The sequence below is a fragment of the Chionomys nivalis genome, chromosome 3, assembly GCF_950005125.1.
Source record: "Chionomys nivalis chromosome 3, mChiNiv1.1, whole genome shotgun sequence".
Lineage (NCBI taxonomy): Eukaryota > Metazoa > Chordata > Mammalia > Rodentia > Cricetidae > Chionomys > Chionomys nivalis.
In genome coordinates this window covers 7927372-7939957 of record NC_080088.1, presented here as the reverse complement: position 1 = coordinate 7939957, position 12586 = coordinate 7927372, and the positions used below count along the sequence as shown (strand labels likewise).

At 46.8% G+C, this 12586-nt stretch overlaps 1 pseudogene; it reads left to right on the top strand.

Annotated features, from left to right (window-relative positions):
- The first annotated feature begins 2796 nt into the window (after positions 1-2796).
- Positions 2797-3249, top strand: LOC130872049 (60S ribosomal protein L32-like; annotated as a pseudogene).
- Positions 3250-12586: the final 9337 nt, after the last annotated feature.

Here is a 12586-nt window from a genome sequence, read left to right as displayed (position 1 = left end):
CTGTCCTGGAACTAGCTCTTGTAGACCAGGCTGGTCTCAAACTCACAGAGATTCACCTGCCTCTGCCTCCCAAGTGCTGGGATTAAAGGCGTGCGCCACCACCGCCCGGCTCACTTGAAAGTTTTTTAGAGACTAAATATCTGTTAATACCCAAGAGTCCATATCCCCACCCACCGCCAGACCTCTTTACCTCAATTTTCTAGAAAAAAAATTCCCAGGCCTGCACATCCCACTCATGCTGGTTTTAGCAAAAATGGATACATTCGGAGAGCTACAGATGCTGCTGACATACAAGGACTACATCCCAACAAATCCATCATCGGCTGAAAATACACCACACACTTAATCTATATGGTTGCCTAGCGACACAGGTGTTGAGTCCCCCACCATGGCTTCTACTGAAGAGTATTTCCTTGCACCATGATGAGGTTGCCAAATCATGAAGTTGAATCATTGTGAGTTGGGGGCTGGTGTACGGGCTGACGGAACCGGTGCTTAAGCAATAAACCTGCTGGAAAGGGACAGGCAGTGAGACAAGTCAGCAGAAAAGCGAACGTCAGAACCCCTGGAACAATTGTTCTGGGATGGCTGGATGAGTTCCCCCTACATAAAGTTGTTACTCAGATTACCAGGCCAGATTTGATGAGTGTCAGATGCAGAGCAATCAGAAGGTGCAGCTGTAATGTGTCCTGAAAAGGCAGTCATGCCTTCGCCCTACTTCCCGGGCTGAAGCAGGACCCTGCAGCAGCTCGCTGCTGCCGACCTGTCCTCGGATGGCCTGGGCTTCCCCGCCCAGCGGCGAGCTACTTCATCCAGTTATGAGGCCGCCGTTAAAAAGGAGCCAGAGAGATCACTGTCGCAGCTGCACTCCCAGGAGGGCCAGGGCCAAACAGGGAAGCAAGTATGCTGGTCTCAGCTGCCCCAAGGACACAAGGCAGGAGCCTTCCAGGCTTGAACACTGGCGACACTCATCTGGCTTCTGAGTTAGTCAAAGTCCCCAAGCGCTTACCTACCAGAGGGTAGAAGAGATGAAGGATCGTGTTCTGTGTGGACAGAAGCTGGGGTGATGGCTCACCTCGGTAGCCAATTTGCCACACCTGGGAAGAAGCAACCACACTTAAAGAACTGCCCCCTCTGATTGGGCATGTCTTTGGGACATTTTCTTTATTGTTAATTGATGTGGACAGTGCCATCCCCAGGTGGGTAACCAGGGATATGAGGCTGGAATCAAGGCAGTAGCTGCATTCCTTCCATGGCCTCTGCTTCACCTCTGCCTCCAGTTCCTTCTTGAGTTCCTGCCCTGGCTTCTCTCAGTGATGACCTCTAACCTGGAAGTCGAATAAACCCTGTCTTCCTCAAGTTGCTTCTGGTCATAGAGTTTATTGCAGGCATAGGAAGCAAACGAGAATGCTGGGGGGGGGCAGATACTTTGCTGGTGGGAGCATTAATTTTCTGATGAGAGTGTGAACCAGGCACCTCAGTTCAATCTGTACAAATAAACCTATGCACAAGCCTCTTGGCCGAGCCATCCCGCCTGTAGATGTGCTTGTATGCACATAACAGGTAGTGGTGTGAGGATTGATGGAGGAAGGTCATTGGCTAATAAAGAAACTGCCTTGGCCCATTTGATTGGCCAGCCTTTAGGTGGGTGGAGTAAACAGAACGGGATGCTGGGAGAAAGAAGCTGAGTCAGGGAGTCGCCATGATTCTCCCACTCCAGACAGACGCAGGTTAAGATCTTTCCTGGTAAGCCAGCTCATGGCGCTACATAGAATATTAGAAATGGGTTAGATCAATATGTAAGAGCTAGCCAATAAGAGGCTGGCACTAATGGGCCAGGCAGTGTTTAAAAGAATACAGTTTCCGTGTAATTATTTCGGGACATAAGCTAGCCATGCGGGCGGCCGGATGCCGGGGACACAGCCCCGCCGCTCCTATTACAACAGAGGATATTAGTCGCATTATTGTTTGAACAAGAAAGAAACCAAAAACAACGCCAATGCCCATCACTAAATGAAAGACTGGCCAGATAATGATGATATCCAATAAAACCTATATCATTGTTAAAAAGGAGTCCATGTTAAACAGTCAGACAGGAAAGTACTTCCATGATAATGGCATGCACAGCACCGTGTGTAATGTGCTGTTCTTTGGATGAATTGTATGTTTACGTGTGTGCTCCTATGTGTGCACAGAATGTCCCTGGAACTATTCTGAGGCAGATGGTTGACTATGATTCCTTCTAGAGAGAAGTTGGTGGCTAGATCAAGGCAAAGGAGAGCCTCTACATTATAACCCTTCTTCGTTTTATTTATTTTATATTTATAATTATATTTATTCTCATTCTATATGTCTGAGTATTTGTCTCCACGTATGTAAGTGCGCCATGTGCATGCAGTACCTCAGAAGACCAGAAGAGGGTGTCATATCTCCTGGAATTAGAGTTACAAGTGACTGTACCACCATGGAAGTACTGGAGACTGAATCTGGGTCCTCAGCAAAAGCAATGATTATAAACCAGTCCTTACCCTTCTTAGGCTAATCAACTTTCTGCCTCTATGACAAGACATCTGTGATAAATCAAATTCAAGCTGGGTGGCGGTGGTGCATGCCCTTAATCCCAGCATTTGGGAGACAGGGGCAGGTGGATCTCTGTGAGTTTGAAGCCAGCCTGGTCTACAGAGCTAGTTCTAGGACAACTAGGCTATTGCACAGAAAAACACTGTCTCGAAAAACCAAAAGAAGCTTCTTCCTCGGCGCTACCTGCGAGGTGGCTGCCATCTCCTTAACGGCATCATGGCTGCCCTCCGGCCTCTGGTGAAGCCCAAGATCTTCAAAAAGAGGACCAAGAAGTTCATCCGGTACCAGTCAGACCAATATGTCAAGATTAAGTGAAACTGGCGGAAACCCAGAGGTATTGACAACAGGATGCGGAGAAGATTCAAGGGCCAGATCCTGATGCCCAACACTGGTTATGGGAGCAACAAGAAAACCAAGCACATGCTGCCTAGCGGCTTCCGGAAGTTTCTGGTCCACAACGTCAAGGAGCTGGAGGTGCTGCTGATGTGCAACAAGTCTTACTGTGCTGAGATTGCTCACAATGTTTCCTCCAAGAACCGAAAAGCCATTGTGGAAAGAGCAGCACAGCTAGCCATCAGAGTCACCAATCCCAACGCCAGGCTGCGCAGCGAAGAGAATGAGTAGATGGCTTGCGTGCACATTTTATTTGTGTTTAAATAAAACCACAAAAACTGCAAAAAAAAAAAGAAAAGAAAAAGAAAAACCAAAAGAAAAAAGAGAGAGATGTTTTTCATACAATATTCTGATTACAGTTTCCCCTCTTATTCCTTCCCACACACACTCAAATCCATCTTTCTTCCTTCCTTCCTTTCTTTCTTCCTTCCTTTCTTTTTCTTTCTTTCTTTCCTTCTCTCTCTCATTGGAATACAAATAGGCATCTAAAACTAATCATAAAATAAGATAATTTAGAAAGCAAACACCAAAGAATAGGACAAAACAAAGGGGGGGAAGGGTCAAAGAAAAAGCACGAGAAACACATATAGGTACTGAAATACACACATTTGCAAACACAGAAAACTCACAAAACTAAAGTCAGCAACCATAATAAATGAACAAAAGATCTATGGGAAAATTGATTGGTTGGTTGGTTGGTTGGTTGGTTGGTTGGTTGGTTGGTTGGTTGATAATGCCTGGACAAAGCATCATGAAACAAAAACCTCCAAACATGTCACTGAGCACCCTGCATTGACCATCTACTGCTGGGCCAGCACCCTACCCTTAAGAGTGGTCGTGAATCTAGGGAGACTCTATTGGAGAAGACGAACTTTCCTTCATAGGAGGTTATCTGTTAGAGACAGCTTCTGCATTAGGAATAGGGGCTTGTGTCTTCTTCCCCTCTCAGCCCTGGGGCTCCATCTGGCCCGGACCTGTGCAGGCCCTGTGCATGCTGCCTCCGTCTCTGTGAGATCATATGTATGTCAGTCCTGTGGTGTTGAGAAGGGCTTGTTTAGTCAAGGTCCTCCATCCCTTCTGGCTCCTACAATCTTCCCGCCTCCTCTTCCACAGAGTTCCCTAAGCCCCAAGAGGAGGGGTTTGACAGAGACATCCCATTTAGGGCTAAGCATTCCAAGACTTCCCATTCTCTATACAATGTCCAGTTGTGGGTCTCTGTGTTTGTGCCTGTCTGCTTCTGGAAGAAGGTTCTCTGATGATGGCTGAGTGAGGCACAAATCTGAGTACTGAAGAATGTCGTGAGCAGTCAATCATTTTGTTGGTACTTCCTTCAGCAGAACAACAGTACGTGGTTTTCCCCTAGTGCTTGGCCTCTCTTGTCTCGAGTTCTCTAACATTCAGGCAGTGCTGGGCATGGATTCTACATCGTTGAGTGGGTATAATGCCAAGAGGAGAGTGGTTGGTTACTTCCGCAACCTTGTGCCGCAATTGCACCACCATGTCTTGCAGGCAGGTCTCTGCTTCTGCCAGATCTCACTCCCTAGTTCCTGACAGTGCCACGGACTTGCAACCATTTCTAAAATACAAGGGCCTTTGGGAGGCATTTAAGATCTAAACCATAGCATTTTTCTATCTTTCAAAATGTGGACCATATTTAAGTATTAATTTTGAAAACTATTCTTTTTAGGAAAAAGGATAAATGGTGCTGTGAAGGGTATGCACAGGAGTTTTATTAACTTTCAGAAGCTCAAAACCAGCCTCACAGGGCAGACACCTAGGTGTCAACTGCTCTAGTTCTTTCTAGAAACTCCAGAATAAAAACTATTTCCTTGTTCTGTCCAGCTGGGAAGGGGCCTCACACATCCCTTGGCTTGTGGCCCCAGCACTCTGACCTCAGCTTCTTAGGCTGCATCTCTTTGTCACTGATTCTGACCCCTTGGTCCCCTTTAAAGAAGATCTGTTGGATCTGCTGCAACAGATTCAGGGGTTTGACATGTGGCCTTCTTTGGAGGCCACTGGGACTACAGACAGAAACACTTTGAAACAATAGCAGTGACTACAGCCATTCAGTCAGTCCTCTGTGTCTGTGGGCTCACTTCTCCCAATGCCACAAACCATGAGTGGAAAATACTGCAGGGTGGGGGGGGGGGGAGGGCGGGAATCCCATCCATACTGAACAGGCTCAAACATTTTTCTCATCATTATTCTCTAAACAGAGTAATATATCAGCTATTCACATAGAATTTACATCACATCCGGTATCAGGAGTCATGCGGAAATGTTTTTAAGTGTACAAAGGACATGTGTGTAGTACATGCAATACTGTCTCTTCATGCAAGGGCTAGGCTGAGGCAGTTCCTGTTGCTTAGTTCGAGCTCTGCCACCCATCTGAGCTAGGATGCCGCTCACCTGTACAGATCAGAGTCAGAGTCACCCCCTTTATAATCCAACCCGGCCCCTGAATTTCCCACTTCATTTTCCAGCGTCGGATTCAGACCATGAAATTTCTTAAGTTCTCTAGTGAGTCCATTGCAAGGTCTGGAATAAGGCTGTGGGCTGCAGATTCTCGGAGGACACCCAGGACCATGTCTGGTGTTAGGGTTCAGGCAGCCCAGGGGATTTACCCAGGACTCTGAGACAGGGAGAGCCAGAGGTCATAAAGAGAGGTGGACCCGTTCGTGGAGGCAGGAAGCAAGTCATATTGAGAACTGTAAATATTGACTCTGAGGGACTTAAGCCAAGCGGAAGCGCTCGTGGCCACTCTGACATTGGGTATCAAGTCAGTGATGGTTAGAACCCAATGCGATGTGAAAGCCCCTGGAAGAGACACTGGAAGTCATGTTCGCAACCAACCAAGGTCTGTGTGCTGCCCAAGCTGCTGTAACCTCCCTGACGCCACTGCCTTTCTCCTAGTCTGAGCCAAATCATTTCCCACCAAAACTTACAGGAGCAGCATCGGGGCCAATGTTCCCGAGACAATAAGGAGACTTTGGCACTCACCACAAGCAAAAGGCTAAAATTAGTAAGGGGCTCTGAGAGTCTCTATCAAGACGGAAAATCTGTATCTAATTCCACTTAAAGAAATATGGCATTGGGGGATAGTAGTATATATAGCTCAAAGGTATGTATACATTTATTGCTAAAATTCCTTCCCTGGGGGAAAGTTAAACACCACCTACCTATCCCTCCTCCTAAGGTCCCAATGACAAAACAATGTTCACTTCCACCAAAATTCACCCCTGAGAAATCAATGACTCTGTTGGGCTGCAGAGCAGTGGGTGAGAGGTCTTGGACAGGAGCAACCATACTGGAAGGTGCAGCTGCACCCAGCAGAGACGATGGCTTCCCATGACTGAGAACATGGAGCCCCCTCCCTCGTCCTTCTCCACCTACATACCCTAGGCCCTCCCAGAGAAAGCCACTCAAAAGTGAGACAGAATTTACATATAGTTGATTGAAGCGGGTGACTGGACACTCATGTGAGGGTCTCCTGACCCTCCCTACCACCTCCTTCCAAGAGGGAAGTCAAGAAGCAACAACGATCTTTGGCAAGCAGGCCCAACGGGACTCCTGAAGATGGTGACGCTTTGTCTCAGAGGATAGTCCTGTATAACTGCATAACATGAACCAGCATGGCTTTCTAGGTCAACCCAAAGCAACGGAAACAGAATGGCCCACAGAACAGCATTGCTACCCTCCACACGCTAGGGTAAGTTCTTCCACATCCTGGGGTGGAAAAGTTAAGTAACTCAGATTTTGTAATAAGTGGTGAAACTGGGGTTTGAATCTGAGCTGCACTGTGAGAAGGTTGGGCCATCCATGGCTGAGCTGGAGAGCCACTATTCTCCTGGGGTGGGAAGTGGGGGAAGCAAGTTGTTAAATGACGCAACAGGTCAACTGACTTCTCTGAATAGTCTTTTGTGTTTGTGTGGTATGTGTGTTCCTCTGTTCGCCCTTACTAGACGAAAACAGACCAACTCTACCTACTAATGGGGCGTCCGTGTGATATTTCAGTATACGCATGCAAAATCCACTGGTAGTCCAAGGACTGTCTTTATTTGATGTGACTAGAGCTTTTCCTGTACAGACAGCATTTACATGCCTTAAATACATATAACTTTAAAAATCCCATTCGGAAAGAAAAGGCAACATATGCTCACACAAAAACATATACTCAGATATCCCTAGTAGTGTTATTCCCAAAGCCCAAGGGGTTCTTTTAAAAAAAAAAAAAGTCATCAAAACCTGAATGACTAAATAAAATGTGTGTTGGCAGAGTATGTGCATGCAGTTCAAGATCTCTAGTGTGCCTGTCTTGACTAGGACATAAGCTAGCATCATTTTAGAAGAAGAAACTTCAACTGAGAAAATGAACTGGCTCGATTGGCCTGTGGGCAATGTTCTTAATTGCTTGCTCTTGGTTGACGACTGATGTGGGAGGGCCCAGCTCACTGTGGGCGGTGCTACTCCTAGCAGGTGGTCCTGGGTGGTACAAGAAAGCAGGTCCTCCCCACCTCCCTCCCTACCCACCCAAAGTAATACGGGATTCTGTATGCTGTGAATTAGTTTTTATTGCCATTGGTTAATAAAGAAGCTACTTTCGGTCAATGACTTAACAAAGTAAAGCCAGGCAGAAAATCTGAACAGAGATGTTGAGAGGGTGTAGGCGAAGTTGAGGAGATGCCAAGTAGTCATGGAAGGAGACAGATGCCCAGGAACCTTACCTGTAAACCACAAGCCTTGTAGTAAAATATAAAATACTAGAAATGGGTTAATTCAAGATGTAAGAGCTAGCTAGGAATATGCTAGAGTCATTGGCCAAGCAGTGTTACAATTAATATTGTTTCTGTGTGGTTATTTCAGGTGTGAAATGTAATAAACCCTTTCCTCCTGAAGTTGCTTTTGGATATGGTGTTTTATCGCTGCAACAGAAACACTGACTAGGATACCCAGTGTACACCTAGAAACTTGCATGGTCCCTGTCTTGACCAGGACAACCCAATGTACACCTAGAAACTTGCATGGTCACTGTCTTGACTAGGACACCAGTGTACACCTAGAAACTTGCATGGTCCCTGTCTTGACTAGGACAACCCAGTGTATACCTAGAAACTTGCATGGTCCCTGTCTTGACTAGGACGCCCAGTGTATACCTAGAAACTTGCATGGTCCCTGTCTTGACTAGGATGCCCAGTGTACACCTAGAAACTTGCATGGTCCCTGTCTTGACTAGGATGCCCAGTGTACACCTAGAAACGTGCATGGTCCCTGTCTTGACTAGGACGCCCAGTGTACACCTAGAAACTTGCATGGTCCCTGTCTTTCTACAGCTCTTAGCAACCTCAGTTCACAATTATTTTCTTATTAAGTCAGGAACTTCTGTCTTTTCTCATCAAGGTTGTATGTTATAGTTTCTCTTTGGCTTATCTATACCAACAGCACTTTAGAGCCCTTAAGAAAAACATTAACAGTACAATGCCATCCTGGTTGATCCGACAACGGACACTTGATGAAGACTGATGAGTGGGCAGTGTGTGCTGCGCGAGCATGCGGAGCAAAGGAAAGGTTCATAGCCCAGGCAGAATGGAGCTAGATGCTATTTAAAGGTGTGTGTCACCACTGCCTGTCTGTAACGCTGATCAATGGGGCTGCTTTACTCTGTAATCTTCAGGCAAGCTTTATTTATTAAAATACAAATTAAATACCAGTACAACTGGCTATTCTTCCAGAGAACCCAGGTTCAAGTCCCAATACCCACATTGTGGCTCATAATCTTCTTCTGACTCTAGTTCTGAGGGGTCTGATGCCCTCTTCTGACTGCAGGGGCCCTCACATATGTGGTACACAGACTTATGTAGACTTTATAGGCAGGCAAAATAACCACATCTGCAAAATAATAAAAATAAAAAAAATTTTAAAATCTTGACTCATGAATTGCTTATTTCTGGAACTTTTTCATTTGTTACTTTGGACTAGGGCTAACCTCTAGTAACTAAACAGAGTAAAGGAAGCCTCAGTTAAGGCGGTATACTGTTTGTACACTAGAAATAACATTTGCCAGTAAAAAGGAACAAAGTAATAAAACATACCACAGGGAGGCCGGCTAAGACATTAAGCTCAGTGAAAGGAGGCACATTTTATGAAGTCCATTTGCATAAAATGTCCCGAGCAAGTGAAGCCATAACAGCAGACGGGAGCTTGATGGTCGCTTGGACTGAAAGCTTGGGAGAGAGCGAAGAGCGACAGCCGGAGGCTACAGGAGTCTGCCCTTGTGAGCAAGTGACAAGGATGTTCTAAGAATTGACTGTGGTCACGGCGTGACAGCTCCGAGAAGAAAGCCAAACCGCTGCGTGGGTAAATCCTGAGGCTTAGGAATTATGCCTCAGTAAAGCCAGTGTCAGGCTAAAAATGGTCACTGCAGCTTTGTCTTCCTCCCTCCTCTACCTGCTGTCACACGGATGAGGCAAGAGGCCCGGAATCATTAGGAACTAAAAAAAGACTGTTTTATCTTGCCCAGCTTTGGCGTCCCCTCTGCAGTAACTTCTGTTTGAACACTTGCTATGGACTTAGCCTTAAAGCCCAAAGCCACAGTCCAGTGCTCCAGGGACCACAAAACCAGGGTTGACTGACTGACCGTCTTGGGTGGGCGCCTGAGTGAACGCCACAGTTATCCACCGTGTGAACGACCTATTTAAAACAGATCAACTTCCGAATTTTCTCAGAGCTCCTGCAATCTTTAGGGGTTGCGGGAAGAAACAAAAGAAGTATCAAATTAAATCTATCCCATAATTGGTAGGAAAGCATAATTTGGGGCTTTGTCACGTTGCTGTGTAGAGTGATACCGTAATCGAAATGACTCCCAGTGAGAGGCATCTCGGGCACGCTGGATTGTTCTAAGAGAATAAAACAGACCAGACTGGCACCTGCTGCCAAGCCTGACCACCTGAGTTTGAGCCCCGGGACCTGCACAGTGGAAGGAGAGAACAGACTCCTGCATGACGTCATCTGGCCTACACATACACACACTGAACGATTAGTAAATCAATACATGAAGTTGTAAAAGAGAATACAACACAGTTGTTACGTATTCAGTTCTGGTCAGAATCATCCAGACCCTCTCTGTACTGCACAAGTCATCCCAACACAGTGGCGTGTGTAATCATCAGCGATGTGTAAGAGTTGACACACGACACAAAACCTACTTGACTTCAGCCGGGGATAATGTGTAGATCGGAAAGTTCATTACAACACAAAAGGACCAAACTCTCTGGCTTCTTTCCCTGTTGCTGTGATAAAATACGTTGGCAAAAGCCACTTAAGGGAGAAAGGGTTGATTTGCTTCACAGCTCCAGGCCACCGTCCATCAGAGCAGGGACATAACAGCATCAGGGACTTGAGAGAACTGGCCACATTGCCCACAGTCAAGAGCAGCGAGCAGTGTGTTAGCACGTGTGTGATGTTCTGCTCCCTCTCCCCATCTCTTTCATCTCAGGATGCAGCCATGAAAAATGCTGCCCATCTGGAGTATGGAACTTCCCATCTCACTTACTCCCATTGAGAAAACCCTCAGGCAAGCTTGGGGGTGGGGGCGTTTCCCATGGGACTTTGTCTGGCTGACACCAACCACCACAACAAAGAGGCTGGGGGGCCCAAACGGCCTCCCAAGTTTTCAACTGCTCTCAGAAAAGGTCCCTGACGCGCAGTGTTCAGGCCTTGTTCAGAGACCTGTCTATCCTTTGTGTCCCTCCAGAACACCCAGTTTCTGTCACACGGAAGAGAGCGATGCTAGAGATATGTGGCCCCTGCTCCCAGCAGACAGCCATCGTCTGTGACGAGAGAGAGTCTCTCCCGCCATCATCCCAACAGAACCTGGACTGAGTGCTCGTAGGAGCAGGTGTGCTTGAACAGCATCACTGTACATGGCATAGGAAACAATCCCACAGTTGGGCATATTTATTACTAAATATAGCCTGGCTTTTTGCCTCTGGTATTGTTTAATGCCAGCTGAGTGTTTTTTTAAAAAAATATGTTTGGATAGGAACTGCGTAGAACTGATGGAAACCCAGAATAACCATGACCAAAAGGAATAAATTACACTCTATTTATCATTTTTGTGAACATCCAGGCTGCTGTGTGGATTGCTGATGACATCCACGAGGGCACGGACTCCCACCGCCTCTGTGTCTTTCTCATCCTCAGTGTTAGACTTTCAGGTGAGGGTTCACCTGCACGTCAATCAAGGTTTCCGCCAGCAGCAGCTGCAGAGAAACAGATGAGAAAGAACGTGTCCCTTCCTGCCTGAGCCTATTTCTTTGGCTCAGAAAAAGTAGCCATACATCCTTGCAAGGGAGACTGAGGAGCCAGGGTTTAATTTGGAAGTCACAAGTCTGTAGTAGGAGCTGCGGGCTGTGTTCCTGCCGCCCCAGCTCCTGGTAGCCTGGCTAGCTTATGCCCCGAAATAACAACACACAAACTGTATTCTTTTAAACACTGCTTGGGCCATTATATCTAGCCTCTTCTCGGCTAACTCTTGCACCTGGACTAGCCCATTTCTAATAATGTGTGTAGCAACCCAAGCTGCGCTTACCAGGAAGATTCTAGCCTACATCCATCCTGGGTCGGAGCTTCATCGCATCTGCCCTGGCGATGAGCTGCATTGCGTCTATCTCTGAGAGGAGCTGCCCTGCATCTGAGCTCACTTCCTCTTCCTCCCAGCATTCTGTTCTGTTTACTCCACCCACCTATGTTCTAACCTATGAGGGCCAAGCAGTTTCTTTTTTAATTAACCAATGACCTTCCTCCATCACAAGTCCATCTACAAACTGAAAAATGGAGGCCAGTTACTGGGGGCTAGACGCCATAAATGCAGCTAATGACTAGAGAAATAGCATCTGCTCAGAGATAGCCACTTTCCTCTTTTCTCTTGCCAAGCCCATTCCTTGCCACCCACTTGTTTTGACCAATGGGATCTCAGCAGAGGTGGTGTGGGTCACTTTCAGACAGAGTCTATAAAAGCAGACACGTGGCTCTTAGTCTCTCCCTCTTCGTGAAACCAGGGAGGGATTCAGTAAGATGACAGACAGTCTCTATCAATCTCAGTGCTACAAGATCCAGTAAGATGGCAGGCCGTCTCTATCGAGCTCAAAGCTGCAAAGTGGGCAGAGCCGCACTGACCTGGAACAGTCACCAGCAAGAATGATTGATAGATTATGTTGCTTTAACTTGGTTATTGGTGCGTTCATAGCATGCTCAAGCCTAGCCTGGCAGGAACAGTACCATGTCTTTTGCCAGCTGACTAATAGTAGAATCTTTGTTCAAAACATGCAACTTTTTGCCATAAGCACAGTAGTAGTAGGGGCTTCCTGTGGTGGTTTGGATGAGAAGGCACCTCACAGGTTCGTATAACTGTATGCTTGGTTCCCAGTTAATGAACTATTTGGAAGGATTAGAGGGTGTGTCCCTGTTGGAGGGGGTGTGTCATTGGGCGTGGGCTTCACACCAGGCCCAGTCTCTCTCTCTCTCTTTTTGTGTGTGTGTGTGTGTGTGTGTGTGTGTGTGCGCACGCGCGCGCGCCTCTCTGTCTGTCTATCTATCTATCTATCTATCTATCTAT